Here is a 21749-nt window from a genome sequence, read left to right as displayed (position 1 = left end):
GAATAGAAGTTGCCATCTAATTCCACTGCAATTTATTCAGCTACAGGCATTTTTGAGGAATGCTGCACAGAAATGCTAACCCTTGTCCAAAATGAAAGGACATCATTGAATAGCGGGTGGTTTAAAGTAGATGATTTGTTGCCCATTTGGCAAGCAAGGCAGCGTGGCCTCTGAGTTACAGCACTGAACCGGCACGCAAAAATCCTGCTGAAGGCTCGGCTTTGCTCTCAGGTTGTGAACACAGGGAGTGGACAATTGAACCTCACCGTCCTTGAGCTCCTGACTCCCATCTGCAAGCTGAGAATGCTCAGACCACGATGTGCTTCAAGATCTTGGGGCAAAAAGTGCTTCACAGGAACAGGAGGGTGGTGTTGCAATAGCTGGCTTTTGGAGAATTGTACTCTCTCTGTTAGATGGCTCAATACTAATTTGTTTTGTTTAATAAATTGTCAGCAATGTACTAATTTCATGCTCCACTCCGCCTGTGTCTGGGACCCTGGCAATACAAGTGTCACAAAGACACAGTTGTGGCTCTAACCAATTCCCCACTGCCTGCTCCTACAGCTTTCCTCTAATCTTGGCTGAATGGTTTCATTACATGACATGTTAAAGCACCAACAGAGCTGGAAAGGCTGAGTGCTCCTCTAGGTGTACACAATGTAAAATCATTAGGCTGCGTAAGAAGCTTCCCAAATGCTTTCTGTCAGCAGTTAGATGGCAGTTACAGAATTAACTGGAACAGAGCCTGTCTCCCCCTCGCTGACCCACAGCCTGCCAACGAGGGGATACCATTTCAATGGAAAAAAAGGTATCGCCTGTCAGAAGAACAATATGAACATGAAGAGCATATGGAAACCATTTACCGGCTACCACAGCATGCGCTTACCAAGCACCCTGCAAATTCAAGTACTGCTCGGACCAAGCTGGAGTCAACAGACCTGCTGACAAAACTTGCGTTGCCCTTTCTCTGCAAACCATGTGGGTAAATAGAACTGTAAGGGAACCAAGAGTTTCAGCCACTTGTGCTGATGGAGCAAGACCATCAATGACCAAGGCAGGTGGGATGTAGTAGGGCAGTGTGGGGCACCCTGCCTCCCTGCCCTCCCCACTGCTCAGAACCACATTGCTGGTGGAGGATGCTGAGGTGCTGGAGACAGGAGGCGAGTCTCCTTGGCCTGCCCCTGTCGTCCATGCAGAGCAGGGAGGTCCTCCAAAGTGCTGCCTGGAGGTCCTGAGGGAGGACCCCTCTTCAAGTTACTTGTTTCAGTCACTATCCCTGCCTCTCCCCATGTGCCAGCCACTGCCAGCCCACTGGCTCTCCCGTGCTGAAGCGGTGGCTAAAGGAGATGCTCTGTCTGTGGGCACGCTAATCCTAGCCAGATGTTTCTCAGCATGATTAAAAGCCAGACACAGCTTGCAATTTTGTACTGGGCCACACACTTGCTAGGCTGCTACAGTCACCTCACCCTCATCCCCAGAGTAACCATAATCCTTCCCCAAGCCATCACACACATAAGCCAGTATAATGGATAACTTCCTTTCCTGGCTTTTTAACCTTTCCTTGTCCTCTCCAGGCCTGGGCCTTATGCACCACCTTTCTTTCCTCTATCGCATCCCAACGGTCCTTGTGGTTCCCTTTGGCTCTGCCTTTCTGTGTACCTCTGCCTCGTTCCTCCTTAACCCTTTCCCTTGCTGCTTTTCCAGAAGCACACTGGGCTGCTGTTGCCCACTCCATCTTGGTGCCATCTATCCAGTCTCCTCTTGCCTCTAGAGCAGCTTCTTCACTACCTACTCATTCAGCTTAGTCCTTAGGGGAATGGCAAGAAAACCCCAATGTCCACCAGCAAAGTGTTGTCCCCCAAATGTCTCACTGTTGTGGGTCTTCTCCCCCCTTATTATTCTGCATTGCTTTTACTTGCATCTAAGCGTGTCTCCTGGAGAGGTCCTGAGGCATCCTCATCTGGAGTAACAAACTCACAGCTCTTATGTAGGCCAAATACAGGCCACCAGGACTACTTACCTGGTCCACAGCCTGCTCCTGGGAATAACCAAGGTGGAGTTGTCCCAGCAGTTGTCAGGGCATCTACAGGAGACAGTACCCTGCTACCTGCCTGCTCTGAAGGCACTTCTCAGAAAGTGAGAACAGAAGGTAGTGGGGACCAGGAAGCATTTATTGTCCTGGTGATGGTCACCTCCTTGGGGGTCCCCAGGAATGGCAAGAACATCATGGATAGCATGCACAACCACACGGTTGAAGGGACCCTGTGAGCCATCAAGCCCATCAAGCCTTATTATATGCCAAAACTACGGCCCTCCTGACAGATGTTCACCTAATATGGTCTCACAAACTGCTGGGGTTGGGAGTTGCGCTCTGTTTGCACATGCGTTTGCACGCACTGCAAATGACCTGTGCTTGTGCAATACGTTGACAAGGGGTTGGGACTTAACAGCGACAGACCGTATGGTGCATGGGCAGCAGATCCGGTCAGATAGAAGAGAAATTGTCCTGGCATCCAGCCCATCCTGACACCAGACTAACAGCATGACCCATCCAGCTGGAAAGTTTGGGCTCACTGCTTTATATTTGTCTAGGCAAGAGCCTGTTAAGTGTTTTTACACTCTTTGCTTATTGTAGAAAGACATGTGAGTTAGGGGAATTGGTTAAAAACGTCCAGCTCTGGTTTGTTCCATGAGGGAAAAATACATCATTTTACATTTTTACATCTTCTCTTTCACATTTTTTTCCTCCAAAGAGAGAGAAAAAAGAAAAATAAAAGACTACAGGTATACCAGGAGAAGGCCATTCAAATAAAGCAGAATTTTTTTTTTTAAATCAAAACCCAAAAATAAAAAAAATTTAAAGTATTTAAAATTCCCTTTTAGGTTATGTTTGCCAAAGCACACTTATTTGTCTCTGTGTGACACTCCTAATAACTACAGATGCTGCTTTGTGGTAGCCACAGACTCATTCATCAGCCTCCTGGGTAGATGCACCAAACCTCACAAGAGGCACATTTCACGCAGAGAAAGTCATGACAATGCGGCCTGGAAGGGAAAGCAGTGACAGAGAAAAGCCTCACCCTCTTGGCCAGCTCAGTCCCCCCAGCCATCGCCTGGCCCAGGCACCCTGAGCACAGGTGTGCATCTAAAACCTCTGACCTCAACAGGAGTTCAACACCACTCAGCGAGACTCCAAAAGCCACCCGGGGACCAGGTCCTTTCTGCTGCTGCCTGAAGTGCCCTCCCATTCCCAAGACACGGGCAAGCTGCGGGCAAGTGAAGCAGTGCCTGGGGACCCTGGGCCCCTCCAGGCCACCAGCTGTGGCCCTGGCACGTCATCCAAGGGCATCTTAATTGGCTTTACACATCCACGTTGGGCTTACTGGATCAAGGCCAGCCATTTCCCAGTCTCCTCCAGCAGCACACGCAGGTTAAGTTGAGTGCATGTGTAAATCGATGCAGAGCTGGGGCTTGAGATACTTAGCTTCCACCACGAGCTAAATTTTCTTATTTCATAGGTAAAGTGCCCTACACATTTTTGCTGATACATAGACAATAATATTAAAAGCCAACGAACGTCCTCACCCCACCTCAGGTACCACCTTTTCATCACCACATGACATTTCATCCTCTGTATATTAAAAAATGTATGGCAACAGACTTGCCTGCCACATGCCTGCAGAGATAATTAAATGTCGATGCCAGAAAATATAAAGCTGGAGGCTGGCAAAATTTCTCTATGCCTTTTTATCTCCGGCTTCTGAGTTCACGGAGAAGGAAAATGGGAGTTTGGCAATGACAAGAAATTTAAGGGAGTCTGTGAGAACTATTTTTTTCTGTGAGCAGAGAAGGAAGATTTCATTAATCTTTTTCTCTGTCAGGGTACTGCACTAACTTATACATCGCCAAGAATTTCGCTCAGTGTGTGATATTATACTACACAACTGCCGATGTTTTTTTGTAAAATATGTTTTGGCTTATTGAGTTGCTGTACCAAATCATTCACTTCTCCGTTTTCTCCCTCTTTTTTTTAAATAAACATCCTCTGCCATATATTATGTAAAGGCTCTCCCCATCTCACCCACCACAAAGCAGCGGTGTAAATCCAAATGTGAAGAAACAGAGAAAAGAAACAGAACTGGATATAAATGCCACTAGGCCTGCGTCACTAGCAATCGGTGGAAGATGTCAGATGAGCTTTAAAGAGCACAATGGCTAGAAAATGGCCCGTTTCAGGTGTGCTTTCAGGCCGAGGCAGATGATTAGTGGAGGGAGAAGATCACAGCAGAACCAAGCCTTTAGCTGGACACCAGCCCCGTGGCTTCTATCCTGGCCAGTGTCTTTATCCAGAGTCTGCTCTGCCCAGCCTCCTTGGAGAAGACAGCAAAGTACTGTTGTTGGATCCAGCACAGGAACCAGGGGCTGATATCCACACATGCGCAGGGATGTGTTGGCATGATCGTGCTTTTTTATTTTTTTGTTTTGCCGTTTCCTCTCCCCCCTTGTCCTGATGTTCTTGATCTCTTGGTGGATTTCAGCAGTTCCTTGCCAATGATGTTATTGGCATCTCAATTGTTTTCCTCATGATTCTTCTTCCACGTGCTTTTGGTGACCTCAGCATCATGCCTGGATTCCCACCACTTCCTCTTTCAACTACTGCCACTGCTCAGCCTCTGGGAGAGCTTCCCATGGCTCCCTCCTTCCTGCCCTGGGCAGCTGGGAATAACCTGCTTCTCATCCCTCCTTTTCCTCTTTCCTGCACAGTCACAGCTCTCAGTTGGGGATGCTGCTTTCTCTGTGGACGTTTGCTTATTCTTCCTGTCTGTGAATAGAATAGTCTTTTTTGCTTCACCCATGGGAACTGAGGACACGGAAATTATATCTTTTTGGTGTTCAGGTATCACTAGGGACAGGGGTTGGCAAGGGATTTAGAGGCAAGTCCTTAACGATCCATTCTAAATCACATTGCAGGACTCCACCCTTCTCCTCCTCCTTTATCTTGGCCTGTCCATCATTCTCAGTGCAGGCAACCACAGTGTTTTCGTCTCCCCCGCATGTTTCTTTCTCGTCTCTTCAACTGAGACGTCTTCTGTGTCCTTCAGCTTTTGGAGCTTCAAGGCTTTGCCCTTGGTTCCACCCTCTTTTTTTTTTCTGTATAATTTATTTTACAGAATATGATGCAATCACCAAGCAAGAATCTTACCCTGTTCATCATCCCTCTGTCGGTGTTTCCATTTCTCTGGCTTTGGCTTGACTAAAGCAATCCTGACCTCATTCTTTTGTAAGACTACTGCTGCAGAAACCCACATCCCTAGCCTGTAACCCTGAAGCTTCACCGTAGCTCTGATGACTATTGTTCCTTTATCTCATTCTGCTCTCTGGATGGGTTTTTATCTTGAAAAAGTAAAGAATTCACAGCAAGGACTGTATATTTGTTTTGCCCTTGCACAGCACGTAGCACAGCAGGGCTCTAGTCCACAGCGAGATCCTCAAAGCGCTGTCACTAATCAAGATGATAAAATGATAAATACACCAAAACTGGCAGAAGGTGTAACGAGCCTGGTTTAGTTTGTCTCTCCGGCTCTCACACAGGCGGTCAAAACTGACTGACAATGCTGTTGCCAGTGAGCAGATTTCAGTCTTACAAGCCATAGTAACCAGCAGTGGGGACAGCAAGGTACTGGATACTTGTGTACCCAGCTGCCAGGCCATCTCTACACTTAGCTGCATAATAAATTTACACAGATAAAAAACCACACCAGGTACCTCTCTGATAGTTATATTCAACAGGCTGCAGGCAGCTGGGCTCATATAATCTCAGATGTTTTCCTAAGGTTGTTGTCAGTGAGACAGCCTACCATTACTTTGGCCATAGACTATAGTTTTCCACGATAAATCTCTTCTCCTATTAGTACTCTTCCTGCATACTTGCTAGAAATTATGGAAAAACAGAGCCATTGTTTTGCAAAATACAGCAAATTCGTACACATATTTATTTGACTGCATTTGAAATGGAGCTCTTCTTTTTCCTCAAGTACTTCTTTTCATTTTACTCAACTTTACCACAACCACTTTCCTTAACCAACCTCCTTTTCCCATTAAATTGTACATTTGTAAGATTTTCATTGAGACGCCAGATGATGCAGAAAAAAAAAAAAAAAAAAAAAAAAGCTGTAGCATAAACATCTTCCAGAAGCAGAAAATGTGTTGCTTGCCTTTTGCAGAGCCAAACAGCTCTGTGCCTAACCCTCTCTCTTTTTCTTCCTTCTGTCCGGTGGCTCAAGGGGAAGGCAGCAGCCCTCCATGCTCATCCAGCAACCTTCACCACGAGCACCGGAGGTGTGTTCGGTGTTAGGTGCAAGAAGGCAGCTGGAATCAGACGTCAGTGATGCCGCACCATGACACTGTCCAGGGTGCAGCACAAGGCAACATATGGCAGAAAAAATTGATAGGAGAAAAGAGGGGGGAAAGGGAGGAGAAAGAAGAAAAGTATCTTTTGACATCAGCAAATATTTGAAGTAAATATAAGATTAATTTTGTAATCCATCCGCCTATGAAACTGATGCCGGATGTGGCTTGTTTGATTTTCATCTGCCAAACCCAACAAATACTGTCAGGGTGGAATTTGGCCATATTTACAGTATTCCAGTAAAGAAATTATGGTCTAACTGTGGGTACGGAAAAAAAAAAAACAGTACAGCAATCTTAGGAGTTTATGGGAAGAAACATTAGTAACATTAGAACATGAAGAGCAAACGGGGAAAAAAAGCAACCAAGAAGAAAGCGTATAAATATTTTAAAAAAAAGGAAATGCCATAAATACAGTAGAGGAATGAAAACAATAGAAAAATAATGGGGCAATAAATAGAGCTCTATTGTGAGCAAAGTGACAAAGGAACTAAACGTTTTCCTTGCCTCTGAATTAGTTAAGAAAATATATTAACAATAAACCTGCAGAGGACATGAGTAGGTACTAATGAGCATGAACCACAAATTACTAGGATTAATGAAAGAATGCAAAAGAGCCTCTCGTGTAGGATACAGACAAGTATGAGTTAAACCATAGTTAATATTGGAGATTAGAGATCAAACAGTTGGACAGATCAAACAGTGTACATTCTGAGAGAATTATTTATTAATCATGAGTCAGGAGAGTTTTTTGAAAGGCAAACCATGTCAGAAAGATGTGCGTTTTCTCCACAAAATAACTTGCTTTCAGAAAGATGAGGTAAAAATTGAGCTGGATGCTCAATAAATAAACTTCACGTCACACGGATGCCATAGCCAGGGGTGACCTCGAAAAGCCTATCCTGGCAGAGACGGCCTTGGCTCACTTGAAGGTCAGAGTTCAGTCCCATCAGTCCTGATTTTCTCAGGGGTAATATAGAAGGAAAGAGGAAACACCAGAAGTTTACTATGGATGAATTAAAAAGTAAAAGTGTTCTAAAATTTTTGGTGGCCCACAGAATTACATTTCAGAGTAAGTGCCAGGTAGTTTCGAAGAAACAAAAAAATTTGGACGTAAGTGGATGCTGGGGTGAAATTCAATTTTCTTTGCAAGAATTGGTAAAGCTGAAGTCCTATCTCTATCTGTGAGAAAACAACTACTTCTGGAGCCACGTTATTACTGATTTTAACATAAGAATAATGTGCAAAACATATTTGGAAATGATACTAAAACAGAGTGGTTAAAGAACATACAACACTGTACGTCTTGATTACTACGGTAAGCTGAGCAACAATAAAGGGCTCTGACTTACAAATGAATAGCCATAATACTGGTCTCACTTTTGCTGCTGTAAACTGGAAATATTTCTAAGGAAATTTTTAAAATTATGTTGATATAAAACATGCACATATGTGTATATGGGGCCTGGTTTTGTATGATTATGAGAGAACATAGTATCCCCCCAAGGATATAAAAGGGAAAACCATAACCTTAATTATGGCATTTTAAAATTCCTTTTTGCAAACTGAATAATTATCTTCTAGTAAGTTTTGTTTTAAGGGAAGGTAATGACAGGAGCTAATGAGTTGCAGACAAGCAAAAACATACAAAATTGGGCTTGAGGAAAGCAAGAAAGGACAAGACAAACTGCAACTTTCCCAGTGATGTTGGATATTTAAGCAAGAATTTCTAATTGAGGTCATTTCACTCGCCAGAATTAGAACACCAGCCGAGGGGAAGGCGGAATATGTATCTAAATAATTTAAGGAGGATTATTTTACAGAGAGAGCAATCAGGAGGCGACACACATATTCAGCAGAAGTTGAGAGGTCAGACAATGCCGATGCGAGCAAAATCCTGCTGTCCACGTGGAGCTTTAACTGATGCACGTTTGAGGTTAGCCAAGAACCCAGAGTACTGCAGGGAGCAAAGAATTTGTCAGCCATCACATTTTTCTTGCAGGCTGGCTGTGCGGGGCCATTTGTATTATATTGATTTCTGGGAGTGCTTTTGCCCTTCCTTGGCACACATTTTCCACACTTACAGGCCATAAAAAACAGAGAGAGTCATAAGCTTTGTAAATGTTATTATATAAATGATATTGCTTATAAAAGAGGAAAATAGAATGCAAATTCACATTTTCCAACCAGTTTTGTGATAGAGAAACGCCAGATATTTCATCAAACTCCCTCCAGCAGGAAGAAAACATGGCAGAAACATTTCAAATGGCAAAAAAACCCTGTGTAATTGTGGAGACTTCACCTTCCACACCTAGTCCAAGCACTCTGCCCAGAAGGGCTCGCAAAGCTGTATTTTTTCTTACCTGTGTGAAGCCACCGCCGAGCAATTATTGTGGAATCTTGTAGGGCTTACCTGAAAAAATAAAAATCAAATCAATTTGGATTAAGTCATCTCATGATTGAAGAAAGAACATCTCAGTTCCCGGTTACACAGTCATGAAGCAATAAGAAAAGCTAATATACATCAAAACTCAGGAAAAAAAAAAAGATTTATGACATTTCATAATGAAACTTAGTACTCGTTTACTTTTCAGCTTCCATCTAGAGCCCTCCAATCACCTTGAGCATATCATGCGTCATGTTATCCCCATTTCACAGTGCTTAAATTTAGGCATGGGAAGAGTTCACACGGACTGCCTGCCATCCCAGCTTGAAACCATGGACTAGCGTGGAGCATCCTTCCCTTGACTTCCCTGCTGTGGTCTCTGGACAATGCTGCCTCCTGTTAGGGCCGTACACGCACGCACAGGACACGCACAGGTGCAAACACTGAAAAGAAGAGACCCCTCTCTCAAAGAACAGCCTATTGAGGCCGACTGACTTTGCATTTAGACTTCAGCCTTCTTGGCCTCCACCCAGTGCCTGTTTCCAAAGAGCTGGGAGCCCAAATCAATATTGTCTATAACTTCTCATCTTGGCAAACGTGCACACCACAAACAGGCACTTTGTGTGCTTCTGCAGAAAGAAACAATCCTCCACCAGTGAAGACCACTTCTTCTGCCTTTCATTCTTTGTCTGAATTGAATCCTGGCTTTGTCCCTTATTACTATTATAGAAATAACTAAGACAGAAGTGTCATCTAGCCGTCCAAGCAGGAAAAGCAAAATTGTATTCCTAATCCTAACACAACTTAATCAAATCTTGATCCAGCTCCTATTGAAGTCAAAGAGTCTTCCTAGATGGTCAGGAATTCGGCTGGACAATAAAGATCTCTGCTTACTATCAGTCTGCAAGCTAGCTGCATTTAATACTTTTATCTGAAATAAATTACAAAAGTCATGAATGACAATATTTTTACCTGAGTATAAAAACAAGGGAGTATGGAGTATTGAGGGAGACAACTCATTTATACATACCAGTCTGAGCAGTTCATAACGTAGAGGCCAGATCACATCTGTAGGAACAAAGAACATAGTGACTGTTAAAAGCTGGACTGCAGGATACTAAAAAGGCTGGGGGTGATCAGCCTGGACACACAGCTGAGCATCCCATGCAACAGTACAGTTATGTGGGGGACACAAGGAAATATCAAAGAGGTGGAGGAATAATCTGTATACAGCCAGTGAAACTATCACAGTAATATTGTGCCCATTTCACAGACTGAAAATGTGTTAGTTAGGTATGCAGAAAGGATCAGTGGGTCAATTTGGTCTCCTAAGGTGTCCATGAGCTACTTCTAGAAGGTCTGCAAAAGAGCACAAAAAGAGAAGTAGGCATATAGAAATGTTTAGAAGTCCATTTGCTGAAAAAGGTGAAAATTGAGGTTTTGGTTTGACCTCCTGTATAAAAGAACTTTATATGCTCTCTCAAACAAAAGATTTACGGTGACAAAGACTCTGCTAGAAACCTTGAGAAGCAGTTGGATGGCTGGGAACTCCAGGTGTTAAAAAGAATTAATCTTAACTCAAAGTGGAGCTTTGTAGCTTCAGCTCCAAACTGTTGGATCTCATTAAGCACATAGAACGAGGAGCCCTCTAGGATCAGATTTCTATTCTTGGTGTACCTATGTAGGCTTCAGTCAAATCCTTTCTGGGGTTACTGATACCCAAGGCAGCATCCCCCTTCCTGTAAGTGCAGCCTGCTTGTCTTTTCCCTCCAAGTACAACTTCACTTTTGGCTGTAGTGAAGCACACAGTCTTTGCAGGCTCCCATTTGAAGAAGTAATTCAGCTCAGTGGCATGTCTTCCTCGTTATCCTCACTCCCCAGCCTTTGGCAGTGTTTGTAGATTTGTTTTTAGGCCATTCATACAGCCAAGAGTTAAACAGCACAGATCAAGAAAGCCAGCAGTTGCCTAGGGAAGACGGTCCTATACTTAACAGCAGATTTTGGGCCCAGCTAGACAACGTATTTTTAATCCAATTTAATATGACATGTTATTTTGAATAATTCTCAATTAAAAAAAATATAATTTCCATAACAAATACCTTAAAGAAATATGAATACATTACCCCAAACACCTCTGCCACTAAGCAAATACACTTGGTACCATGCTGCTATTGACCAATTTGTTTCCCTTAAGCCTAAACTGATTACTGTTAAGTAGAATTCTTTTTTTGCCTTCTTGTTAATAAAATCACATCATTTTGCTCAGGCTCACTGTCTATGACAGGCTGATATGCCTATAATTACCAATATCTGTATCTTCTGTTTCTCCAGGCAAGCAAGTCTTTCTAGCGTTCCCGTGATTTACCAACTTTTGTAGCCCACACATCTCATCCAGCTCTTTAAAGCTCTTGCTGCAGCCAGACCTACTGGTTAAAAACAGCCAGCTTATTAGCTCTTGCTTTGCGCACTGCCAAGTTACTGTTGGAAGGGAACAGATTTCATCTTCGCCCTCGGTTAATTCTCACGCAGACTTTTCAAAAAAAAACGCTTGGAACAAGAAGATATATTGAAACTATTTGCCATTTCTACATTAAAAACATGTTTTTACAGAGCAGTACTATTGTTAGGATTTTTTTGTATTAAGAGACATACTAAAATCTTTGTTTCACTGCCATTCACTCTCTTGCCTTAGGTTTTTTCCTTGTGTCCTGTCACTTCGCTAAGACATTTTCTGCTTTTCCACCCTTCTAATTTATATTTGTTATTATCTCTTTTTCCTCTGTATGTGCATGCATTTGTATTCAGCTACATTTGCCTACTTCAAGCCAGCCTGGTTCTTTTTACCAGCATAACTTTTTTTTCTCTTATTTGGGCAGCTGTGTGGCTTTGGGGCATGCAATAACCAAATGTATGAAGTTCCCAATTACACTTTCCATTTTAAAACTATGAGAACAGCTGGACGGGGCGCAATCAAAGGCCCATCCAGTGACCCTCCAGCAGTGGCCAGCTTGCCTGGAGTACAAACAACTGAGCAGCACAAACACAGCCAGCACCACCTCCGTGCCCCCCCAGCCCTTGAGCAGACCCCAGAGCGGGCTGAGCCAGAGGCAGGTGCCTTTGCATCCCATGGGGCTTGCTGGATCTTTCTTTCTTTCCTTTGCCCGGTTGCTTTTGGAATCCATATGGACTTCTAGCAGCCACACAGCCCAGATGACAGGAAACATCCCAGTTTGATTAGAGGACAGATAAAGAAGCATCTCTTCGCTGAGCTTTTTGTTCACTCTGTCTTTTCATTCAGTGCCTCGTCATCACTGCACTCAGTCATTGCCATTCACCTTTTCTGCATCATTTTCAGTTGTATGCTGTTGCCTTCCCTCCTCAATCAACTCCTTTCCAAGCTGACAAAGTCGAGTCTATTTAATTGCTCCTTGAATGAAATTATTTTCACCATATCTGTGATCACTCTTCTTGATCACTGCTCTGAACCTTTCTACTTTTCCTTCACCCTTTTCGAGGTGCAAGGAAACAAAACTGCGCGTATGACTGTGATGTCTCGCATTTTAAATTCTTTCTCCGGGGAGATTTGGATTTTAAAGATTTTCAGCTTCATGAAACTGGGCTTTTAAACTACAAATTCTTTCTATGTTACTGACTTGAACTTTAGCTTCTTCAGATATAATAGAGACACTCAAGCCTCCATCACTACGCTCCAGCAAGTGGCAAGTTTCAGCTCTGTGCCCAATGCACCCTTCTGGCTGAGTTAATACCAAATTCAGAGCTATGTGAGGCTGGAGGCAGTCCCTAGGCAGGAAATTGTCGGCTATGGGTTTTGGCAACTCTAAGGAAATTTTGTGTCTGCTTCATAAAAGTGAAAACCAGAAAAGGTTCAGATGGAAGCTGCAAGAATAATCCGAGGTGGGACAACCTGGCTGTAGAGTAATAGACTAACAAAACCTAATGTTTCTAGTTTATTCAAGAGAAGATAAAAGGTGACTTGATCCTGACTTACAAAAACAACTAGAAAAGGGATTTCTGATGGCAGATGGATCTGTCATCTGGTGGTGTAAAGGCATAATAAGGTCCCGTGGCTGAAAGCTGAAGCAGGACAACTTCAGATTAGAAACAAGACAAAAATGTTGGCAACAAGGGTAATTATCCAAACAGCTTAAAGGAATGTACTGGATTCTGTAACACATGATGTTTTCAAATAATAATTAGCTGTCTTTTTTTTTTAAAGATGTGCCGTTGCTCAAGCAGAAATTATGGTCTCCATGCAGAAATAATCAGAAAAGAGTTTTCAGCCTGTATTAGGCTAGAGGTCAACTTAGATGATCTTAATTACTCGCTTGGCCTTAAGATCCATGAATCTAGAGAAGTGGGGATAATGACACATATTTAACTTTCTCGTGTTTTGAATGAGAAAAATTGGGAGAATTTTTCACAGTGAATAATTGATCCTATACATTTAGGCCAATTTTTTGCTCATAACATATCCAGGAACAGACCATTAACTCTTCAAATCTATTTTTCAAATGTGATAGACAGCTATCTTGCCCAATATTTTACTCAGATTTTGTGAGCTCTGCTGCCTAATTGGCTCGCTAACGGGTAATGTGCCAATTCACCTCTGTGACTGATTAGCATGAAGGCAAAGCAGACAGGCATATTTAAACATTTCAAATTCAGTTTGAGTGAACATGTGTACGAACACGATTTTGAAATCCATGTTCCTTTAATCAAGCTCCACTATGTCATGGCTACTGAGGAGCAGGCAGAAAAACTGTAAGCATCACTAAAGCAGATTCGTTTATTTTAAATGCTAAGGTCTAATCAAGCCATAGTCACAACATTATTTTGATCATCGGTCATACAGGTCTAGGTCTAAGGATGCATTTTTATTTTGAAAATGAACAAATTCCCTAGCCACTTGCTTATACAGTAGGTAGTACAGTGAGGTCCTTCTAGGGGCTAATGTAATTAGCAACAGCAAATACTCAAGACAGTGGATATTAAAAAAAAAGACTGCTTTCACTTAATGCAGGCCGATATCCATGGGAGGAAGTACAGCACACTGGGAGACAAAACAAGAGCAGGGGCAACTCACTTGGGTTGCAGTTAAATATTACAAAAACAAGACCAGAGTATTAAGATAGGATGACCACAAAGAGGAACATCTCTTAAAGAAAAAAATCTCTTTCAAAGCAGATCCTCTTTTACTAATGAAACTCATTTAAATGATTTTAGGCCATGGAAGGACATCCCTTGTGGTGATAAGGGACATCTGAGAGTGGTCCACTGTAGAAAGAAGAGGGCTCCTCCAGGACCACAGACCAAGCACCGGACCACGAAGGGAAGGCACAGCAAAAGCAAAGAAGTGGCTGCTCTTTAGGAACATGTAACACACAACACACTTATTGAACAAGGCTTTTGCTGCCAAGCTTTGGCAACCTGTGCTTGTTACCCACCTGCTTCCCCATCCAGCACGCACAGCTGCCCACACCTCCATCGGCAGGGCTCACCCTGCATCCGGGACCCGCTGCAATGAGCCAGACTCCAAGGGGCCTACTAGAAACCTGGGCCATCATTGCGAATCAGAAAGAGGGCCCCCCTCCAAGCTCGTGCTGTCTCACACCCCACTGCCAGGAGGTGTGACCGTAATGCACGCAGACAAAACAGAGCCGGTGGTGGTCAGTCATGAAAGCACAGGGAGGTACCCAGACCACCACCAAGCTTTGACAGCCCACAGTGAAGCCTGTGCTTCCGCAGCATCAGATTTTGCAGCCCACCCTGGATTACAAGCAGCCTGGGTATTGCAACACGTACTTCAGCGCTGTATTCCAGCGGCAGTGTGGAGATACCCCACGGAGGAGCTGAAAGCCTGCAGATGATTACAGAAGCACAGTCGAGTGCAATTAACAGCCGTTTGGCCTGCAGTGAGCTTGTGAAATGAGCACAGTTTATATTACGCAGAGACGTCAAGGAGCAGCAGGGAAGGCCGCGACAGGCAGGAGGGAGTAGCTGCCTGTGTCAGGGGCCACTTCGTTTTCATCTGTTAGATGGCTTTCCTATTACATCTCCAGCCTGGCGTGGAAATTACACTTGTTCCATGCCTCCGATTCCACACCAGATTGGAGGAAATATATGGCTGCCCTACTTCTATGAGCTTCCTAATGGGAGATGTGCACATCAGTTACAAAACCACTCGGTCCTGCCAGCACCTGGAGGGGGGGGGCGGTGGTACCCCCTGATGCTCAGTAAAAATGTGATGCTTTGGGCCAGATTAATCTCTGCTCTGTCAGTATCAAGAGCTGTAAAAGCATCTGTGCTCCTGGAGATAACATCACGGTATGCAAACAAAAATAATGCAATAATTTCCCTTCTCCCCACCCATCAAAACAAACTTCTGAGTCATCAAACGTTTGAGATAACTGAGAAATTGACACAGAGGGCAGTGCCCAGCTCACCCATCGAGCACATCTCCTGCTGTCCTGCCTCACAGGCAGGCAGGCTGCCTGCTCCGCTCCCCAGGGACAGTGGCACATGGGCTGTGCCACACTTCTCAGCTGCTTCCTGGTGTTGGGGAGATGCAACATTCAGGTGTCTGACCCATCGCTGCGGGAGCCTGTCTCTGCCCTTGCAAAAGGAGGCTGCTTTTACATCCACAGAAAGCCACCGATGTCCCTCCTGTAGTCTCTGGTGACAGCGTGAGAGCAGATGTGGACCCTGACGAAAGGTCTGGCCTTCCACCCTTCCCCAGCAAGGAGAGCACTTACTGGCACATGTGCAGCCTGTTTACAGCCCCTGCATGCTTGCAGCGCTGGCTACTAAATGCCCATGCTGTCAGGCCGTATGTCGCTTTATTGCGGTCTGAGCGGCCAGGACAAAAACAACTGCCCCTGCAGTGCGTTCCCAGCCAGCAAAGCTGCTCTTCTGTTTCCTTCTGGGTTTGGTGTTTGAATTAAGTGGAAGCTGGGTTAACCTCAGCTCTGGATGCTGAGCCACTAAAAAACTGTTTTATTGCCAAGAATAATGGTCAGGTTTTAAAGAGCTTCAAAACCGCCTGTTCTGCCTTCGCCGGCGGTGGAACAGTGCTAGATTTCTCAAAACAGGTTCAATCCTAGCCGTGACCGGGACTAACCCATGTAGCGAGGCCTCTAAGAAAACAGTCTCACTTTTCCTCAGATGTGAGCTAACCTCTGAAGGCTGCAGATGTGCGGGGGGTTGTGTGATGGGGAGGGAGGACTGGGTGCCTTCACCCTAATAATCGTGCAGGGGTGATTATGGCAGGCAGATATTTATATTCCTGTCCAGTCTAGATCCATTACAGCACATCCTACCTGTTCTCACTTTGCGTTCGTGAGGTTAACGTGGGTTGTCTAACAGGCCAGAAACAGGCTCTGGAAAAAGGCCACCCCTCCCTTCCCCCGTGCTGATTCAGACCTTCAAAGCCAGCCCTGAGCCTCTTCTCTACCACAAGGCTGGGGAGAACTGGCGGTTCGAAAACTCGTGGAAGTTCATGGCTTCATTTTAGGGATTTTTGAGGGCTTGTTGCACTCCAGTGGGCTGACAGAGATGCTCAGGTACAGCTTACTTGGGATGTTTATCGACACAAACAATCAAGCTATTCCCACCAGCTGCTGGGTGAAGGCCGAGGAGACGGGAGATATGAATGCGAGACCTGTTCTTTGGTTAGCCTGGTTTCTACATCAAGGTTTTATCAGCTTTTACTGCCCTACTGACTGCTGCTTGCAATTGCTTCACACTATCGTCTTCTCTAACAGCTCCTCTGCTCTCTCTGCTTTCCTTCCCACTGCGTTTATGTGAACCACTTTATTGTCAGCTCCAGAGAGCTGATCAAATTTGGCGTCTGTTGCTGGACATTTGAGGTTTATTAAATCAGTTAAAAAATCTTTAACTCTGTAATGCGTGCAGAGCCGAGTAACAGTGAGGAACCAAAAGGGGCAGCCCAGGGGTCCCTGTGCACGCAGAGTTTACGCTGGTTCAGTACTGGGGGGCAATTCCATAGGGGTGGGCAGGGAGGTGATTTACAGGCTGGCTGTACTGGAGCCTTTTGTGATAGGACAAGGTGTAATGGTTTTAAACTAAAAGAAGGTAGATTTAGAGTAGACATAAGGAAAATATTTTTTAAAATGATGGTGGTGAAACACTGGGGCAGGTTGCCCAGAGAGGTGGTGGATGCCCCATCCCTGGAAAAGTTCAAGGCCAGGTTGGACAGGGCTCTGAGGAACAGCTATCTGAAGGTGTCCCTGCTGACTGCAGGGGGGTTGGACTGGATGACCTTGAAAGGTCCCTTCCCTCAAAAACGAGTCTATGATTCTATGTACACTCACATGCATCCACCTACCTGCCCATGTGTACTTGACATGTTCACAGATACACGCTCCAGACATGCGTGCTCACCTCAGAGATTTTTGTCTTACTGAATGCCCGTGCCTCCTTTTAAGTGTTATTATTCAATGTACTACTCCTATCTTAGATATTGTCCCAAAGCCTTCTGAAAGTCCAAGGTTAAGGTGAGGACTAGGTCATCTCTGTGGTTTTTTTTTTCTCCCTTTCTTCCAACGACAAGCAGCTCTTCATCCACTGTTTGTGAGCTCTGAGGACTCCAGGAGGTTTCTTGCCTTCTCCTGTTGGTTTCACATTGAGCTTTTTTCTTATCTGCCTCCACTTGGACTTCTGCCTCCTGCTGAGCTGTGAAGAGCTCTCAGCTCTCATCCATAGGGCCTGCCTCGCTTCGCTGGGTGCACAGAACCTCACTGCCAAACTGAGTTAAATGCTTAAATAAATATTTCCAACATCTGCCTGTTGCAGATCTTGGTCCTTTTTTTTTTTTTCACAGCCCCATTCAGAAAGGTGTGCGTAGAGCGGATTTCTACTGTGGGAAATAAACATTTTTTTCCCTCCTCCTTTCCCCTCCGGCAAGTAAAACCTGGAAGAACTGGGGTGTTCCGCTCCAGTGTTCCCAGAAACTTGCTAGTGAGCTGTAAAGCTGCATGAGACTTTGCACACCAGGAAAAGCATGTGCTCCAAAAAGTCATGAGAATGTGGAAATGAGAGGTAACCACGGAAAGTGCTTTAAACTTCACATGGAGTGGTCACTGTTGGCAATTTGCATAATAACCCTGGGAAATAAGCTATTATGCTTCATGACAGCAGCAATAATTAAATGCCAGAGCTGGTCATTACAAGAGTTAACCATTGATTAATTAGTCTGTTTATATTAAGAAACAGGATTGGCTTCACTAACTAACAAATTGCCTGTGTACAGCTGTTACCAAAAAGATAATTTGTTAGATAATTGCTTAAGTAATTTTTAAATTGTTTTAATTAAGTTTCAGTAATTGGAGTCCCCCCAATTTATTTTCCTTTTTTTTACGGAAATAAACAGGCACTGTGTATGTGTAGGTAATATGAAGAAAAAAAATAAAAGTATGATTGGAAATCTATAGGAAAAAAATACCCATTTTTGATCCTTTTGTCCTCCCAAAAGCTTGTAGGAATGGAGAGAAAATTAGATTTTATTTTATTTACTTTGCCTCATGGAGACTTGGCTCCTATCTCACTCTACTTTGTGAATTCATAATAAGACAGAGATGCTCAAGTCAGTAAATCTTTGTGTGCACCTTCAATTTATTAAGTGTGATATTAGCCAGCCAAGCGATGTTGTGGGGGCCAGTTTACGGCTTGATGATAAAGCCTCACTTACAGCTTCATAGTGCCAGGTCCTCTCTGGAAACTTGCAGTTTGCCTTTCTTTGCCTTTCCTCCAAGGAGGGCTCATCTCACGCCTGCCCCAAGCCTGGCAGGAGGCAGGGGCAGGAGGCAGCCGTGCCTGGGGCAAGAGGCGAAAGGCGACCACTGCTGACAGTGCCAACAACAGGGCTGTCTTTCCCCAGTCAGCCTCCTGACATTGCCAATGTGTCAGATCAAACAAGCTGTGGCATGAGAGAAAGAGAAAAGTTCTTTTGCTCTTGGAAATTCAGTTATGGGGGGGGTTGCCATAAATGGCCTCTTTAATATGTTGCTGCTCTCCACATTACCAGTCATTACTGTACAGCCTACTCTTAAAGACTCTCAGGCAGCATCGCACAGAGCCTCTGTACTGTCTCCCCTATCCATAAGGTGACTTTGTTAACGACTTCACTCATCCATACCTTTGCGTGGTTCAATATGCTATTTTCTGCCACGCTATTTCAATGGCATGGAGCTTAGCTTTGGGACCATCATCCAGGCATGACACTAAGTTTTGCTGGAATACAGCTGTTTGACAGCTTGCTGGCTAAGGTTCAATCTTTAACATATTTCAGGCTCCAGGTCCAGAATAGCAGTAGAGTAATAAGGCCAGAAAAGCAGACATAATCACATTCTGTTATCACTTAAAGAGTTAACTACCTGCACCACACCTAAAATACAGACATCTGTATATACCTCCCTAGCCCGGTACACAAACAAAACCACCTAATCCATAAATTCACATAAAAAGTTTCCTCCTGTGCAGAACATTGAATTACATTCAATTTATATCCATAATCCACCTGTGTGGCCCTGTTAATATTAGTTCTTAGAGCCGTTTTCCTTTCCTCTTAAGAAAATGTGATTGCCTTTTAATTGAGAAAGAGTCTCATTGGGGAACAGCAAACCCAGAGTTATAAACCCTGGAGATTTCAAAGCACGCAATACAATTGCCAGCAGTGTGAGCAGTGTAAACGTTGAGAAACCTCCCTGCAAATCCCTGCTTTTTTTGAGCACATGGGCATACCGACACTCGTACCTCACAGTGGAAGCACCCTTCAGCAAACACATCAGAAAAAATGCAGTTGGGTTTGGAAGGGGAAGGGATGGACACTTCAGGAGAGCTGAAGAGACACCTGTGCATGAGACCAGGCACTTGCTCTCCTGCAAGGGGAAAATCCCCACTTGCCCTTTAGTTGCACATTGGAAATTACTAGTCAGTGACTCCTGCCCTTTATATTCACCCCAGAGATTAGTCCCAGTGAGAAGCCCCTCATTCTGGTGATTCCACACCTGAGAACACAACTTTTTTTCTGTTGGACTCAGCCCTTGCCTCCTGGCCTGGGCTGTGACTGCCAGCAAGCCAGTGTGTGATGGATTGGGGGTGAATTTGATGTCTTGTTAGTAATCTTGCTGCAGTTGTTCTCACCTCATGTTAGTTGAAACCTCCCTGTGGGGCTTTCAGCACAACTGCCCCATCAGACGGCTCCTCGTGTCCCTCACATCTTGTCCTAGCAGCAGTTATCTTCCTCATCCCACCAGCAGAAAAGAAAAAGTAGGAAGGGGGAGAGGTTGGTGGCCCAGTGTGGCTGTGATCCGTGACTACATGGATAGACTCACTGAGATGGTGTGGAGCCAAGGGTGCCAGTGTGGCCAGGCGCTCTTTGCTGTTTGGCAGAGAGCTCGGTGCCCCTGTGCAGTGAAGCCACTGGCACGGCCAGCAGACCCCATATAGGACACCTGCACCCAGTGACCTTGCTTGCCAACAAACGCTTTTACCCTCCCTCAGGCTCCTCATTGTCGTTCTGTTCACAGCACCGCGAATAACCTGTCTCATTTCTCTTTCTTTACCATGTTGCCTTGCAAAGGCTTGTTCTTACCGTTACCATTTCCCAGGTCTTTTTCTGACACCCCTGCCTCCAGCAGCCCTGTAGATGTCACACAGAAGCTGTCTAGACAAATTCATGAAAACTTGGGAAGCACTTAGATGATACCACAAGAGGTTAGACAGGAAAGTTAATCAGGAAATTGTCGTCCATTTCCTCCACAGCACAGTTTGAATCACAGATTGTAAATAAGGCATGAGACACGCTCTGAATAATGAAGCGAAACGATGAAAAATATGAAATAGCTGATCATGAGATCCCAATGTGTTTTGGATGATAAATGTAGGAGAGGTTCCCAGGGAAAAATTAGTATGCAAGTACATAGGTTCAAGATGAAAGATGGTATCATAACACGTATGGAAATGGGAATCAAATGAATTTGAGACCATCCTAAGTCTAAGTATTCTTATACTCCAAGAGCTTAATTTTGCCATTTTAAAATCCTCTTACATTCAGAGGATCAAGGCCTTATTTTGTTGACTGCTCGTATGGAAATTCTCCCAATGTGGAAAAGGAATTCAGTGACCAATAAAATAGCATTTCATGTTTTTGTCATTTTATTGAAGTTTGACTCGTCTATATATTGGAGTGTAGGGTTTCAGTCATTTCTTTACTTAAGAGAAAAAAAGAGCTTTGCCTAGCAAGAAAGAAAAAAAAAATCTCAGAAAAAAACCTAGTCACATAAAGCCTGTTCTTTACTTTGTTATATTCAGCACTTTTCCTGAGTAAAGTTCACAGAACACTGACATGAATAACACATTTTTTTTTTGTTGTTTAATTGGATTGAGCCTGGAGAGAGAGGAAACCAAATAAATCTTTAAGTTGGGGCAGGGAGAGACGGGGGAAAATACTTCAAGGTAAAGCGAGAAATAGGTAAAACTCTCACAGAAATTTCCTAAGGCGGAGTATTATTTAATGCAGGGTTACTTTCCTGGACTCACAGATTTAAAGGGAGAAGGTGCCTGATCTTGTTCATAACACAGGTCATAGGGTTTCATCCAGCTGGCCCTGCTTTAGGACCATAACTGGGAGTGGTGAGCTGATCCCAGACTAGTTTTGCTCCAGCTGTCCAGAGTGGTGGAATGATGAGGAAGATCCTGGGGCAGGCAGCAGGATTTCTGTGCCGTCTCACCAGCTTGGATCCATCCTATGTCAGCACCAGAGGTTTCTTATTCAATTTGTTCCTTAGCAGTGAATTTAGCACAGTCAGAATCCTTTTTGGGTTCTGGGAGCTGACGGAAGACTCTGAGAGCCCCATTAAGGGTATCTGCTGACTTCAGCACCGTGCTGGGAAAGACCTGATGGGTGCTGGGATGC

At 44.3% G+C, this 21749-nt stretch overlaps 1 protein-coding gene across 1 annotated transcript in view; it reads right to left on the bottom strand.

The window, feature by feature from the left end:
• Positions 1-4281: 4281 nt before the first annotated feature.
• The window catches only part of URB2 (URB2 ribosome biogenesis homolog), an 83296-nt gene continuing 65828 nt past the window's right edge, over positions 4282-21749 (bottom strand). Inside the window, exon 11 of the transcript XR_015258157.1 lies at positions 4282-4296. The gene's annotated coding sequence lies outside the window, so the exon portion shown is untranslated. The remainder of the gene's footprint in view (positions 4297-21749) is intronic.

The sequence above is a fragment of the Chlamydotis macqueenii genome, chromosome 3 (assembly GCF_036417535.1).
Source record: "Chlamydotis macqueenii isolate bChlMac1 chromosome 3, bChlMac1.mat, whole genome shotgun sequence".
Taxonomy (NCBI): Eukaryota; Metazoa; Chordata; class Aves; order Otidiformes; family Otididae; genus Chlamydotis; species Chlamydotis macqueenii.
Note: the sequence above shows the minus strand (reverse complement) of the source record. Positions and strands in the feature narration are given on the sequence as shown.